Source organism: Chelonia mydas, chromosome 19 (assembly GCF_015237465.2).
Source record: "Chelonia mydas isolate rCheMyd1 chromosome 19, rCheMyd1.pri.v2, whole genome shotgun sequence".
Classification (NCBI taxonomy): domain Eukaryota; kingdom Metazoa; phylum Chordata; order Testudines; family Cheloniidae; genus Chelonia; species Chelonia mydas.
The window spans coordinates 2,145,301-2,161,315 of NC_051259.2; the positions used below are offsets into that span (position 1 = coordinate 2,145,301).

The following is a 16,015-nucleotide window of genomic DNA, read 5'->3' on the forward strand; positions in this document are numbered from 1 at the left end:
GGTGCAAGCCCCCACTCAAAGCTGCATGGGGGCAACATGGCGATACAAAACCAGATGGGGAATTAGCAGCGAGGGAAGAATTGCTTGGTTCTTTTACCACACACACACGCACACTTGGTTGAGTTTCTCTAGTTTGAAATAAATAATTACATGGACCTGTTGCCCTGTGTGAAGCAACCTGAGCTTGAGTTAAAACTTGCTGATGCTCTCAGTGAGTTCAACACGTCCCAGGACTAGAAAAGTAAACAAATGTTAGTGTGATGATCTGGGATGGATTCACAGCCCTGGCGCTGCTTCTTCCTGGCAGCTCGGCGTCTGGCTGTTCACGGGTATCTTCAGCCACTTTCTGGTGGGCTATTGTGGAACAATCAGCCTCTGCTGTGCATATCACAGCACCTGAACTGCACTTGGGGGCCTCTGCGCCCCTGCCCCTGTGTGAATCCCTTACCCGTTCCCCATGTGTTGAGTTCAGTCTCCCCATTCTCTAGGGCTTTGTACAACTCCACCCTTGCCTGTATCTGGAGGTCCTGGTGATGTCAAGGAACTATGACGTGATTGGAATAACAGAGACTTGGTGGGATAACTCACATGACTGGAGTACAGTCATGGATGGTTATAAACTGTTCAGGAAGGACAGGCAGGGCAGAAAAGGTGGGGGAGTAGCACTGTATGTAAGGGAGCAGTATGACTGCTCAGAGCTCCGGTACGAAACTGTGGAAAAACCTGAATGTCTCTGGATTAAGTTTAGAAGTGTGAGCAACAAGAGTGATGTAGTGGTGGGAGTCTGCTATAGACCACCGGACCAGGGGGATGAGGTGGATGAGGCTTTCTTCCGGCAACTCACGGAAGCTACTAGATCGCATGCCCTGATTCTCATGGGTGACTTTAATTTTCCTGATATCTGCTGGGAGAGCAATACAGCGGTGCATAGACAATCCAGGAAGTTTTTGGAAAGCGTAGGGGACAATTTCCTGGTGCAAGTGCTAGGGGAGCCAACTAGGGGGGGCGCTTTTCTTGACCTGCTGCTCACAAACCAGGTAGAATTAGTGGGGGAAGCAAAAGTGGATGGGAATCTGGGAGGCAGTGACCATGAGTTGGTTGAGTTCAGGATCCTGACGCAGGGAAGAAAGGTAAGCAGCAGGATACGGACCCTGGACTTCAGGAAAGCAGGCTTTGACTCCCTCAGGGAACAGATGGCCAGGATCCCCTGGGGGACTAACATGAAGGGGAAGGGAGTCCAGGAGAGCTGGCTGTATTTCAAGGAATCCCTGTTGAGGTTACAGGGACAAACCATCCCGATGAGTCGAAAGAATAGTAAATATGGCAGGCGACCAGCTTGGCTTAATGGTGAAATCCTAGCGGATCTTAAACATAAAAAAGAAGCTTACAAGAAGTGGAAGGTTGGACATATGACCAGGGAAGAGTATAAAAATATTGCTCGGGCATGTAGGAAAGATATCAGGAGGGCCAAATCGCACCTGGAGCTGCAGCTAGCAAGAGATGTCAAGAGTAACAAGAAGGGTTTCTTCAGGTATGTTGGCAACAAGAAGAAAGCCAAGGAAAGTGTGGGCCCCTTACTGAATGAGGGAGGCAACCTAGTGACAGAGGATGTGGAAAAAGCTAATGTACTCAATGCTTTTTTTGCCTCTGTTTTCACTAACAAGGTCAGCTCCCAGACTGCTGCGCTGGGCATCACAAAATGGGGAAGAGATGGCCAGCCCTCTGTAGAGATAGAGGTGGTTAGGGACTATTTAGAAAAGCTGGACGTGCACAAGTCCATGGGGCCGGACGAATTGCATCCGAGAGTGCTGAAGGAATTGGCAGCTGTGATTGCAGAGCCCTTGGCCATTATCTTTGAAAACTCGTGGCGAACGGGGGAAGTCCCGGATGACTGGAAAAAGGCTAATGGAGTGCCCATCTTTAAAAAAGGGAAGAAGGAGGATCCTGGGAACTACAGGCCAGTCAGCCTCACCTCAGTCCCTGGAAAAATCATGGAGCAGGTCCTTAAAGAATCAATCCTGAAGCACTTAGAGGAGAGGAAAGTGATCAGGAACAGTCAGCATGGATTCACCAAGGGAAGGTCATGCCTGACTAATCTAATCGCCTTTTATGATGAGATTACTGGTTCTGTGGATGAAGGGAAAGCAGTGGATGTATTGTTTCTTGACTTTAGCAAAGCTTTTGACACGGTCTCCCACAGCATTCTTGTCAGCAAGTTAAGGAAGTATGGGCTGGATGAATGCACTATAAGGTGGGTAGAAAGCTGGCTAGATTGTCGGGCTCAACGGGTAGTGATCAATGGCTCCATGTCTAGTTGGCAGCCGGTGTCAAGTGGAGTGCCCCAGGGGTCGGTCCTGGGGCCGGTTTTGTTCAATATCTTCATTAATGATCTGGAGGATGGTGTGGATTGCACTCTCAGCAAATTTGCGGATGATACTAAACTGGGAGGAGTGGTAGATACGCTGGAGGGGAGGGATAGGATACAGAAGGACCTAGACAAATTGGAGGATTGGGCCAAAAGAAATCTGATGAGGTTCAATAAGGATAAGTGCAGGGTCCTGCACTTAGGATGGAAGAATCCAATGCACCGCTACAGACTAGGGACCGAATGGCTAGGCAGCAGTTCTGCGGAAAAGGACCTAGGGGTGACAGTAGACGAGAAGCTGGATATGAGTCAGCAGTGTGCCCTTGTTGCCAAGAAGGCCAATGGCATTTTGGGATGTATAAGTAGGGGCATAGCGAGCAGATCGAGGGACGTGATCGTTCCCCTCTATTCGACACTGGTGAGGCCTCATCTGGAGTACTGTGTCCAGTTTTGGGCCCCACACTACAAGAAGGATGTGGATAAATTGGAAAGAGTCCAGCGAAGGGCAACAAAAATGATTAGGGGTCTAGAGCACATGACTTATGAGGAGAGGCTGAGGGAGCTGGGATTGTTTAGTCTGCAGAAGAGAAGAATGAGGGGGGATTTGATAGCTGCTTTCAACTACCTGAAAGGGGGTTCCAAAGAGGATGGCTCTAGACTGTTCTCAATGGTAGCAGATGACAGAACGAGGAGTAATGGTCTCAAGTTGCAATGGGGGAGGTTTAGATTGGATATTAGGAAAAACTTTTTCACTAAGAGGGTGGTGAAACACTGGAATGTGTTACCTAGGGAGGTGGTAGAATCTCCTTCCTTACAGGTTTTTAAGGTCAGGCTTGACAAAGCCCTGGCTGGGATGATTTAACTGGGACTTGGTCCTGCTTTGAGCAGGGGGTTGGGCTAGATGACCTTCTGGGGTCCCTTCCAACCCTGATATTCTATGATTCTATGATTCTATCATCTTAACTCCCATTTCCTCCTACAAAATACCCATGCTCCTCCACTGCCTCTCCCCTTCTCCCAGGCTCTACTTTGCACCTCCTTGCACCTCCCCACCCCCAGCACTGAATTACCACATCTCCTTGTTCAGATCACCCCTGCTGCAATGGCTCTTTGCCAAGCCTGTCAGCTAGGATCTCTTCTCTGTGACAACATCCCTGCACCTGCCCATCCCTTAACTGCCGTCCTGCATTTGACCTCCTCTTTAGGGCAGGGGCCTTGTCCAGTAGGTGCCCTGTGCAGTATTAGTGCATATTATCTGTTGGGGTAGAGAAACAACCAATCTCTACACACTTACCAAAAAACTCTTGATTATTGGTTGCATTTTTATAGCAAGAGAGACAGAAAAATGACGAGGGAGGAAAGGTCGGGTTTATAATAGACCCTTTCCCTGGTTACCTAGGGGCCAGGTTTGAAAGATATTTCCGCACCTAACTCCCTTTGAAATCCAGGGGAGTTCAACACCAAAAGGCCTTTCAATATCTGAGCCCTAGGCACAAAATCCTTATGACCAGAGGAACTTTTGGAAGCACCATAAACAGATGTGAAAGGGTGAAAACGAGGGAGTGAAATACCTCCAATTCATTCAGTTAGTATAACCCCCACCCCGCCCCCCAAACCCTCCTCCTCCCTTCTTGGTTTGTGTGCATCACCCACAGCAACCCTGTTATGGCTTGTCATCAACTAAGGCCCGATCCTGCAAACGCATATGCTTGTGCTTAATCTGAAGCATGTGAATAAGCCCATTGAACTTGGACTTGTTCATAAGAGCACTTGCCTAAGAGCCTGTAGGATCAGGGCCCTCAACCTGGAAGCTCTTTAGGGCAGGGACGCTTTAGCTATGGGTGAAATCCTGGCCCCACTGAAATCCCATGTCAGGTTTTCACCCATTATTTCTGTACAGCCCCTAGCACTCTGGGACTCCAATATGGTTGGGGCCCCTGGGCGCGCACACAGAAATAAGAGTAATGCAGCAAGGAGAACCTGGTGAAAGGAAAATTATCACTCGGACAGCTCTTCAAACAACAGCCCATTAACCAGATAATCCGCAGCAGTTTTCCTTGAAGTGTTTTAAAACTAAAATAACAATGAGTTTCAAACAAAATAAAATGAATGTATTTGACACACAAATAGGTAAAAATTACCAGCTGATCTGAATTCTCCACAGACAGAATTTGACAGAACTTCTAATTCCAGGGGTAAGTATGTTCATGACCCTTTCATGTGTCACAATGTCCCTCTGTTGCTAGCCCTTTGTCCCCAGCAGGTAGCAGCACAAAAGAAATAGTAAAGACCCCCCCGCTTACCCCCATCCAAAATGGAGTCTGCAGTCTGAAACAGACATATACAGAGCCCTCATTAGCACACAGAATTCATAAATTGCACATGCCAGGGTAGGCAGGGAGAGTGTCCCTGGCCTCTGTTTGCCAGAAGCTGGGAATGGGCGACCGGGGATGGATCACTTGATGATTCCCTGTTCTGTTCATTCCCTCTGGGGCACCTGGCATTGGCCTTTTTGGAAGACAGGATACTGGGCTAGATGGACCTTTGGTCTGACCCAGTATGGCTGCTCTTATGTTCTTACATACAGATTCCTCCGCTCATCACACCCCATCACAGGAACCAAATAATGCCGAATCTCCACAGAGATGCCACCCCAATATGCTCCCTCATCACTTAGCCTGAAAGCAGCAATGTTAATGGAACCCAGAGACTTTTTTTAATCGTAACAGCAGCAACTTCCTAGATTTACCGCTCTTTATAAAAACCAGGCTATGGGAATTAAAGCCCTACAACTGATTTGCTTTTCACTGCTATGACTATACCTCACCAATAGTGTTTTACCACTTTGGCGTTCACTGATCGCTGCACTTTATTACTTCCAGTTGCCCTAAGAGTGCAATGCTGGCTTCAAAAAGTGTATTTATAGCTGGCTCATCACAGCTTAATTACAGAAGCTCAGCGGGCTCTTGCATGAACTCAAGGTCTGAGGTAGTTTCACTAGGAAACTTTTTATGAGAGAAGCAGAACATCAAATTAGAAGAAATGTGGGGGGAAAGATGACTTCTTGGTGTTAACTGGGGCAATTGCCTCTTTGCTAATTTGTGTGTATCACAAATATTAAAACCATAATAAAAAGAAAACTCCCTCAGTTGGCTACTTCCTGCCCATAGCGAGGAGCCTGGAGGAAGAAGCTACAAACAGAAGGGAACCAGAGAAGACGCTAGCTAGCCAGAACGATGAATGCACTTGTTTGCCACTGCCCAAGGGTTACATCAGGTTCTAGGGCATCCCTCAGGTCAAAGACGGTGGGGAGGTTTGGAATGGGGTGGCAGGAGTCAAGGACACCAACAGCTGTGTGTCAGGAAGGCAGCATGGTTTGTTGGATAGGGAGTCAGGATGCCTGGGAGTCAGGATGCCTGGGTTCTATGCCTGGCTGATTGCCGTGCCTCTTCCTTTCCCCACCCACCCTTTATCTGCCTTGTCTAGTTAGGGTCTGTCTCTTACCATGTACCTGTACAATACCTAGCACAACGCAAGCGGTTTTCTGACTACCCACCCCAAACTGCTCCTGTGGGTTGCAGACCGCCAGTCTCACAGATATCTAATAGCTTGACACACGTGGTGTATGTGGTTCCTCCAAATCAGATGAAAACTTGGGATGCTCCGTTCTTCATGAGCTCAGTGATAAAGAAACCTCTTCCCCCGGCTAACGAGGTAAGCGATAGTATTCCTTGAGCTGTGCTAAGATTAAGCAGATATTAACTTCTGATGTATTGACCTTTGGTTAAATATTGACCGAGGCTTCACATGCACCATCCGATCAGCTGCCGCAGGACTTCAGGGGAAACTCCTGTGAATTCCTGATGAGCCCTTCAGACTCCAAAGTTAGCCTATGGAATCCGATGGATTAATATTGCTTCCAGATGAGCACGGTTTGCCCTTCAAGGAAGTGCTCACAATAGGAATTTCCTAACTTCACATGACTTTCAGGATTTATTTTTTCTCATAGGTAACAACAATTACTGATGCTGGTGCAAACAAAGATGCATCCCCATGGTAACGTCCAACGCAGAGACGATAGACATTCTGGGAGTGTGGAGAAAATGCCAGTATTTTCCAAATACCAAAATGTGTTTTGGAAAGACCTTTAAGTGGGGTAATTACATGCAATAAAAATATAAATAAACCATAAAAAAGTGACTGGTTGGCAAAACCTTTAAAAAGATACATTTGTATACATCAGTGAAGACCTCCACATTTTTGAAAGTGTGAATTGAAAGGGGAAATGGAGAAGAATTAATAAGTTTAATTCCTTCCCCTTGTCAGAGACTGTATTTTAACCATCTAGGAGAGTAAAAACAAAGAGGCTGCTATTCTCAGGTGCTCCTACAAAAGCAATCACTGGGTGCACTGGAAACTTCTTCTCTCCGCTACTTGAGATTTAGAAACGGGAACAGAAGGAGACTTGCTGGGCTGGAGTGCTGTTACATTTGGAATGAGTCTGGTTCAGTGTATGCGGGATGCAAAGGACTGCAACAATCCAAGAGACTATTAATACATTTGACACTTGAAATAACCAGTCAAAAATATCTAATACACCTGCTTGTTTTTTCCCAAGTGTGGTAAAATTAGATGACAACATATCAGGGGACTGAGATATCTCAAAATTCTGTCAGCTAATCTCTAGCAGGGCAATTAAGGTATGGGCTTGCTACGGTATGTGCTAGAAACACATACAGTTAAACTGACCTCTCCAATGCTTTCATAATTTACCTCTACTAAAGAATCAGAACTATTTACAGCAGCTATTAAATAACATAATATTTCAGTATTGATTTTGTGCCTTTCCCACTGACACACACAGCTTTTGATAACTCAAGCTTTATTGATTTTTCTATAAACAAAAAATGAATATCTGCAGAGGGAGAGCGTACACAACTGGTTACAGCAGTGGGAACCCACTGGCCTCTTGGGAGATGGATGTTAAAAAAGAGAAGAGGAAGCTAATGCACTGGCGGCTTGTCTGGGGACTAACGAGAAACCAGGCAAAGATGTTTATAAAGAAGCAACTGACCCAGGTGATCTGTGCTGACCCTTCCGTTACCAATGAGACTCTCAGATGTTTCATTCACTTATTTCTATTTAATCCAAAAGCTCATCAGGAAAGGATGAATCAGGCTTCAGCAGCCTAGGCAGTCAAGGATTCCCCGCTGAGACAGGAGTGGGACGGCCCAAGGATGCACTGGGAATTAAAGACTCCTCCTGCAGCGTGAACTGAATACGCTACTCTTTGCTCTCCATCCTACCCGGTTATTACCATTATTCATACATTGCAATGGCAGCCAATGAGCACACTTTGAGCTGGATTAAGTTTCTGCTGGGGAAGTTGAGATTTCTTAGAAATTCACAAGGAGAAAAAAGCAAATCAGCCCAGGCCCAGAGGGCTGACGAAGTTTAGAAATTAAAGTCTGAAGTCTGACACCGTGAAAGAATGAGAGATGACAACCGAGGGGCAGCTCTATGATTAGGAAACAGCCTTCCTCTCTCTTAGTCACTGTTCCTCATGCCTACCTTTTTTTTGGCCAAGTCTTTTTTTTTTTGGGGGGGGGGGGTGTCCTCTTTTTTCTGCAAATAGCAAAACAGACCAGGGGGGAAAGGCTGTAACATTCCCTCTCTGAGGAACCCGCAGTCCACAGAAATTGCTGGAGCACATAATGAGTGTCCAAGGAGAGAAATCCAAGGCTCAGAGAAGAGCAAACTTTGCTGGAGTTGAAATAGGGCAGGGGGACAGCCTGGGAGCTGTGGATTTGGATCTGTAAGGAGACATGTGAAGCAAGAACGCCCATTGGGTTTCATGGCTTTTGTCTCCTGCAGGAAAGAAACAATCATAGAAATAAACTGGGAATTAAAGAGTCCAATTACCCTGGGTGGTGGGTATAATAGGCCAGGGAGTCACTGCTGTGGGACACTGGGCTGAGGCTGCTCAGGCCAGCCCAGGGCTGGGGTTGCTCCGGGTTGCTTGGGCAGCCAGCCCAGGGCTTGGGTCACTCAGCCAGCTGGGGCCAGCCCAGGACTGAGGCCAGGCTGGCCCGGGGCTCCTTTGGCAGCAGCGGGCAGTGGGGGTGGCTCAGGGTTCTGGCCAGCCCAGGGCTTCTCTGGCCACGGGGCGGGGGGAGCAAAGGGGCTCAGGGCTCCTGCTGTGGAGTGCAGGGCCTCATGCAGAAGGGGCAGGACCGCAGGGCTAGCCGTCCTGAAGGGTGGGGGTCCACCCGCCACCCATGCCAGTGATCATAGTGATGTGGCTAATGCACAGAGGCTTTCACTAGCCTTGCTTCTTTCTAGCAGCTGTCTACGAGAAGCTTTGCTGTTATAGCTCCCATGCCCCTGAATTATGACAATATCATCCCAGGACATTGCTCTGCCATGTTCCTGCTCAATTTAGGGCACCCTCCCCCGCACCAAACCGAGGGCTCAAGGGAGGCCCTGCCCATCACTCTGTTAGTGGTGTTGGTGACAGGCCTGCCTTCCTTCATGGCATTAATATTTAGAACCCATATAATGAAATGCAGCTTCTCTGCACATGGCTGGATTCCGTCCCCTTCCATCACCTTACTCTGCGAACGGACTCACTGACACTGGGTTAACAAACCCAAGTTAACAAACGCCAAGATGGGCAGGCTAATTGTATGGCCCGACCATCAGCAGTACATGTAGCCACATAAGCTCAGGGAATGATACAAGGGAGCTAGAGGTGATTCTAGGAATTACAGAGCAGCAAGCCACGCCACAGTGCAGGAAAAAAAGTCCATGTGATCACTAAAGATAGCATCATGAAACATTTCTTCTGAATGATCCTGCATTGGCTGCTGTGAGAGGCAAGATTAGGGATTAGATGCACCAGTGGTCTGATACCATATGGCAAACACTTTGGAGTTGTTTTCTGTAAACAGGCCATAGGCTAATAAGAGAGACAATGTGACTGTTAGAACATAAGAATGGCCATACTGGGTCAGACCAAAGGTCCACCTAGCCCAGTGTCCTGTCTTCTGACAGTGACCAGTGCCAGGTGCCCCAGAGGGAATGAACAGAACAGGGAATCATCAAGCGATCCATCCCCTGTCGCCCATTCCCAGCTTCTGGCAAACAGAGGCTAGGGACACCATCCCTGCCTATCCTGGCTAATAGCCATTGATAGACCTATCCTCCATGAACTGATCCACTTCTTTTTTGAACCCTGTTATAGTCTTGGCCTTCACAACATCCTCTGGCAAAGAGTTCCACAGACTGACTGTGTGAAAAAATACTTCCTTTTGTTTGTTTTAAACCTGTTGCCTATTCATTTCATTTGGTGACCCCTAGTTCTTCTGTTACGAGATGGAGTAAATAACACTTCCTTATTTACTTTCTCTACCCCAGTCATGATTTTCTAGACCTCGATCATATCCCCCCTTAGTCATCTCTTTTCCAATCTGAAAAGCCCCAGTCTTATTAATCTCTCCTCATATAGCAGCCGTTCCATACCCCTAATCATTTTTGTTGCCCTTTTCTGAACCTTTTCCAATATATCTTTTTGGGGTTGGGCGACCACATCTGCACACAGTATTCTAGATGTGAGCATGCCATGGATTTATATAGAGGCAATATGATATTTTCTGTCTTATTATCTATCCCTTTCTTAATGATTCCCAACATTCTGTTGGCTTTTTTGACTGCTGCTGCACATTGAGTGAATGTTTTCAGAGAACTATCCACAATGACTCCAAGGTCTCTTTCTTGAGTGGTAACAGCAAATTTTTTTATATGTATAGTTGGGATTATGTTTTCCAATGTGCATTACTTTGCATTTATCAACATTGAATCTCATCTGCCATTTTGTTGCCCAGTCACACAGTTTTGTGAGATCCCTTTGTAGCTCTTCGCGGTCTGCCTGGGACTTAACTATCTTGAGTAGTTTTGTATCATCTGCAAATTTTGCCACCTCACTGTTTACCCTTTTCCAGATCATTTATGAATATATTGAATAGGACTGGACCCAGTACAGACCCATGGGGGACACCACTATTTACCTCTCTCCAGTCTGAAAACTGACCATTTATTGCTACCCTTCGTTTCCTATCTTTTAACCAGTTACCAATCCATGAGAGGACCTTCCCTCTTATCCCGTGATAGCTTCCTTTGCTTAAGAGCCTTTGGTGAGGGACCTTGGTAACGGCTTTCCGAAAATCTAAGTACACTATATCCATTGGAGCCCTTTGTCCACATACTTGTAGACTGTTGCACCATGTACCTCGCCAATCAAAACCCAACATGGACAGAAAACATCGAAGCATTTTCTTTAGCAGCCGTATTCCTCAGCAAGCATTAAGTGCTCATGATCACACATAACAAGTACTGTCTCGTGCTGCAACCCAAGTGAGAGTCCTCGAACAATTCCAAAAACAAACCACAGCGAACACTCGGACGAGCAGCCTTTTACAGCCACTTTGCGCAGGTGGAAATGACCACACATGGTGCCGGGCCTTGAAAGAGCAACGAACCGCTCTCCCACTGCTGTAGCAACATCTTGAATTAGCCTTCTGTTCCCTCTCTTGCAAAGCGAGGCGTTTCCATAATGAGTCTGATTGCTCCTATTATCTATTAATGCAATAGGCACTACTACTCTATGCTGGATGGAAGAGTTCCCACTATCTGGCACCTTCCCACTGTCCCGGGATTGTTGAACTTTCAGTAGAGTGGATACTGTTATAACATGGCCACTGTCGTACTACACTACGTGAGAAGAGTTAAGGGAGAGTTGCCACTTTGACACTGATGTTTTCTTTCTTTTATTAACAATTCCATTAGGATGTTTTCCGAGCTGCACTCTGTAGCTGGCTGGCTTGATCCACGCAAGTCCCCTCTGCGCTGCGTATTGCTGCTGGAAGGAAGAAGCGGAAGATGAAATGTAGAAGTGAGACATAACAATTAATGGTTCAGCATTTGCTTTGGTTTTGCAAACAGAAAACCAGGAATGGTTTGGCACCAGCCACATTCCCACCAACCCTCCACCCCCACCACAGGAAGACCAGGCTGTGAAGGGGAGTTACCATGTTCTGGCTGCCAACCATCTATTTGAAATGGAGATGGGCAAAAGAATGCACTTAGCTTCGGGTCTTTGTCAGACAAGAGTTGTTTTGTTGCAAAACTAAAACCGAATGCGAGGGTGGATCCAATATCATTAGATCCCAATGCCCAGTTTATTAGTGGGGGCGCAGAAATGGCTACCATTCGAATGTGACCAGAAATAGCTTTGGGCCAGGTCACATCACCTAGATTTCCCACTCCCACAGGGAAGGTGAGCTCAGCCACCATCGCAGCTGAGGACAGGAGGGAGCAGCCTCCTCGGTGATGCATATCCCCATATTCAGCCCTAGGCCCAAGGGCTCTGCAAAGGCTGTTGTTTCTTTCCCACTACCTCCCTCTCAGCACTATGGAAATCCCACTGGGGACATTCCCAGCAGAGGGTTTTCTGACTCCAGTGTAGCCATGGAGCAGGGCGTGGCTGGAGGTTCCACAGGGCCTTGTCTGGCTGTCGTGATGATCTGCTGGAGTGCCTGGGTGCAGGAGGTGGCAAACGTTGCCTTCCCTCTGCATGGCATGCTTTGGGGAAAGCTACCTGGAGTTTTCCTTCCCTAAGGGGAGAGGAAAGCTAGTCTTGAGGTTAATGACCTCAGGTCTCCTGAACTGTATGTATGGAAACATTATTGGAAGAGGAAGCTACTTTAAAACAAAAACACAATCAATGGGTGGTTGAAAGTATAATAAACAACCCCTCTGAATAATTCAGAGTTCATGTTCATTAACAAGCTCAACAAGGGGTGATATAGGGGTTTATTCAGCTCACCCATTTGTATGTCACTTTAATTGATTCTTTGTCATTTTAGATTAGTCCGATTCCATGACGAGGAGTTAGTAAAAGTAGCAGATAAAGGGATCTGACCAAAATCTAATGGAGATAAATAGGGTTTTTTTTCCATTAGGGAAGTGATTTGACAGACAGTAATGGATTTCATACCAGCCTGCTGTAAAGCCTTGTATTAGGCAGGATAATTTAGTGATAACAGTTTAGCAGTGTATTGATGGAAGATAATGGGTAATCAACAGACGAAGCACAGTCTATCTGTGCGCTCTTTCACCACTTCACTTGTTAGCTATTACTGGCTAACACCACTGCATTCTCTTATTCTCTCTTCCTTGCTTTGAGTCCCATTTCTGCTATATGCCAGAGCCAAAACTTATGAGAGCCTATTTGTATAATTCCCCTTTTATTTCTCCGATAGTGGAGGCTGCCTGCAATCCATGTACTTGGACACTGATGGGCGATTAGCTTGGGGGGTTTTTTGGAGTCCGTTGCAGCGTTCTATTAGAAGGCTGTTTGGAATGAAGGGTGGCATGTACGTGCTGAGCAGGGAAACCTCCAGTGTATCCAATGTATTGGAAAGCGCCCGCTGTCATGCACCCCAGGGCGAGCCCAGCCAAAGCCCGAACCACTACGAACATCGCCCTGACTTCGTCTCATCTACTGTTTATATGGGAGTCAATTAAAGAACAAGGTGGCTGCAAAGTTTCTATGCTGGAATTGGGCGGCTCAGTGGCTGATAAGGAGAGACAGACACCAGAAGGGTGTGCTGGCATCCTTAACCACTTAATAACAGAAAGGCACCTGCTCCCTTTAAAACAGATCTGGGAGCATTCTTGGATCTATTATAGTCTTGGGGCTTGATTTTCTACCACCCAGCACCTGGTGCAGTCACCCACACCTGAGCAAAATGGGGGTGTCACGGGATAAGCCCACCCCATCCTCCTTTGGGGTGGGGTGTGATTCCACTGGGGTTACAGTCTACCAGACTGTCCTTTGGCTGAAAACAGCACAGCCTAGAGCCCAGAGTCAATATGGGGTCAGGGCTGTGTGGTCTAGTGACTGGTGTCAGTAGAACGGCTCTGGGGATCAGGGCTGTGTGGGCTAGCAGTTGGAGTAAGGGAAGCGGGCTGCCCCTTAGGGGCGAGTGGCAGTCACTGTAGGGCCCTCCCTCTCCACAGGGTCCCAGCCCAGGGCCCTGTCAGCGACGGGGGCAGTCGTCACCCAGTCACCAGGGACTCCTACTGCCACATGCTGACCTTGCTCGAGTGGTAGATACCACCCCCCTGCCTTGCTGGACCACTTCCTACCGTGATTCCCGAGGTAGCAGCTGCTGTGCCATCAGGACCCCCGGGCTCCCTGGTGGGGTTAAGTCCCGGGAACTCAGGCTCTCAGCCACTCGCTGAGGGTAACAGGTCACCAATCTGGTCTCTGGGTCCTCAGGGTCCTGCAGTCCGTGGCTGCAACGGCTCCTGGCCTGGAGCCTCCACCAAGTGTCTTCTCTCCTTGGTGGTCAACCAAGAATGAGCTGGACTGCTTCCTTTTATACTGTGGTAGCAGTTGGAGCATGCCCAGCACTGTCTGAGGGGCCGGACTTGCGCCGCCTACAAGGTGGAGTTAACTCTATCTTGCCCAGTGTGGGGTATGCACACCCCGTCATAGCGGGTAAAATGCTACAAAATCAGATCCAGCTCGGTGGAGATTTTTGTGACAGGGACATGCAGCCACTAAGAACTGGACTGAGACCAACCAACTGTCACCAAACAGCCATCGGATGGTAGTGACTTGCAGCCACTGCTACTTGCTTGAGTCAGATTCAAGCCTGAAATCTAGAAGCAAACAAACGACTGCATCCGTCTTACTACCAATCCCCTGAGTCTTCAAGTTCTCACCATGGCATTTTTCACAAACTCTCTCAATTTCCATCCTTCAACACTGGCACCAGCTATCTGCCACTTTTGCAATAGTTCTGCAAGTTAAGCCTAAATCCTGTTGCACATGAGAAGGAGCATAACATTAGTACAAATTTCCTTCCAGATTGTCTCCTCTCCAGGGAAAACTCCCAAAGGCCACTAAGAACAGAAGGTCTTGGGGGAGGGACCATGTTTTACTCTGTGTTTGTCCTGTGCCTGACACCATGGGGTGCTGAGCCAAGACCAGGGCTCCTAGGCTCTATGCAAAGAAAGGGACAAAATATGCTTTAAATACATTTTATTGCTGCTGCTGGAAAGTGAAGGGACAGCATAATAAGCATCAAGTGAAAGCGTGTTGCACCAGAGAGCTGTATAATGGGATGGACTGTGTAAGCAGCATGGCACGAACCAAGGTTGTGAAATGCCATGTTGTGCTCCGTGGATGGAGAGCCAACCTCAGAGTTTGCTTCCGGGTTTTCATTAAGCAATTCTTAGCCTGTTCGCAAGGCTGTACCTTGAAGTTCAATGCGCAGATTTACCCTTTTCTGATCCCTTGTGAAGTGTTTGCTTCTTAAAGGTGGCAAGAAGTCACCCCCAAGTTAAATTGCACTTCAGACAGGATTTATTTGTAAATATGAAAACTAATCTAGGTAACTGTTTAAACAGCCACTAGACTAGTGCTGGGCTGGGATTAACACATCAAGCCTTTGTAAAAGGATTAGTGGGACTCCATTGAGCTGGGGGTTAATTTGAATATAAATTTGAATCTATAAAGACCAAGAGAATAATTCTTCCCCAGCCCTGTGCTCCTTATATCCTCTTGACTGCTTCAATTAAATGTATGCTGTGAGCACTGCTAAATATTGATAGAGTCTTGCCACAGAGCTGCTCTGTTCCTGGAATCCAGATTTCTCAGAATATGGTCTGCAGTCTCCCTGTGTTACTGTTGTCTCTATGAAAACAAAACATAACTAAGGATCATCAGTGCATGCACACACGCGCACACACACACACGAGCAATTAGCATTAACTCCTTTCCAAGCAATGTCATGAGAGAGGGATGGGCAGGACACAGAAAAGCTGTAACATTGGACAGGATGGGAGAGGGACGGACCCAGACCAACACAAACATCTGCAATCTCACAATTTAAGACAATCCTAACCCAGGTCCAAGGCCAGGTCTGGTCCAAGAAAGGGAATTATTTTCCACAACATTTTTTAATTAAATGAGAAAAAAAAATTTCAATTTTTTGCAGAATTATAAGATTTTTGACAGAACAATTAGAACCTAAATGGAAATGTTTTATTGCTTCCAGCCTCTTTCTCCTTTATTCCCACCTCTTCCAGTAGGCAAAAGGGAAAGGAGAGAACAAACACGAAACAAGAAAACCAAACCGTTTCCATTTAGATTCTGTGTGAACCAAATCAAAATGTTTCTGTTGTGAATTGTTTCATCAAACAGCCAGAAAAATGTCACCAATACCAAACATTTTTGCAGAAATTTTCAGAGCATTCAAAAAGCCATTTTTCTCTGAAAAAATCATTTTGACTAAAAAAAAAAAAAAAAATCAGCCAGTACCATCCAGGACTCCCTCACTTTTATGGCCCGGCACAAAGCTAAGATTTTTTTATTTTCCATGCAGAAAACTGGCTTTCTGCCCAGCTCATATCTGGATTTGATTTGGATTGGATTCACTTTGGAAGTGCGAATATAAATGAGGTTGGATATTTATTTCCTGAAAATAAGGAGCGGGTGGTGGTTAAAGTAAATCATCCCAGGATGTGAGAGTATCTGGGTACAGTCCTGATTGCCTGTATAGTCTGCACAAGTATTGGGAT

The 16,015-nt window shown here is 46.8% G+C and overlaps 1 long non-coding RNA gene across 1 annotated transcript; it reads right to left on the reverse strand.

The window, feature by feature from the left end:
* Positions 1 to 11,174: 11,174 nt before the first annotated feature.
* LOC122463298 lies at positions 11,175 to 13,708 on the reverse strand. Its single transcript, XR_006286512.1, has 2 exons — positions 13,574 to 13,708; positions 11,175 to 11,282 (listed from the first exon to the last, which is right to left on the reverse strand). It is a non-coding gene; the product is annotated as an uncharacterized LOC122463298 (long non-coding RNA).
* Between the last annotated feature and the right edge of the window lie 2,307 nt (positions 13,709 to 16,015).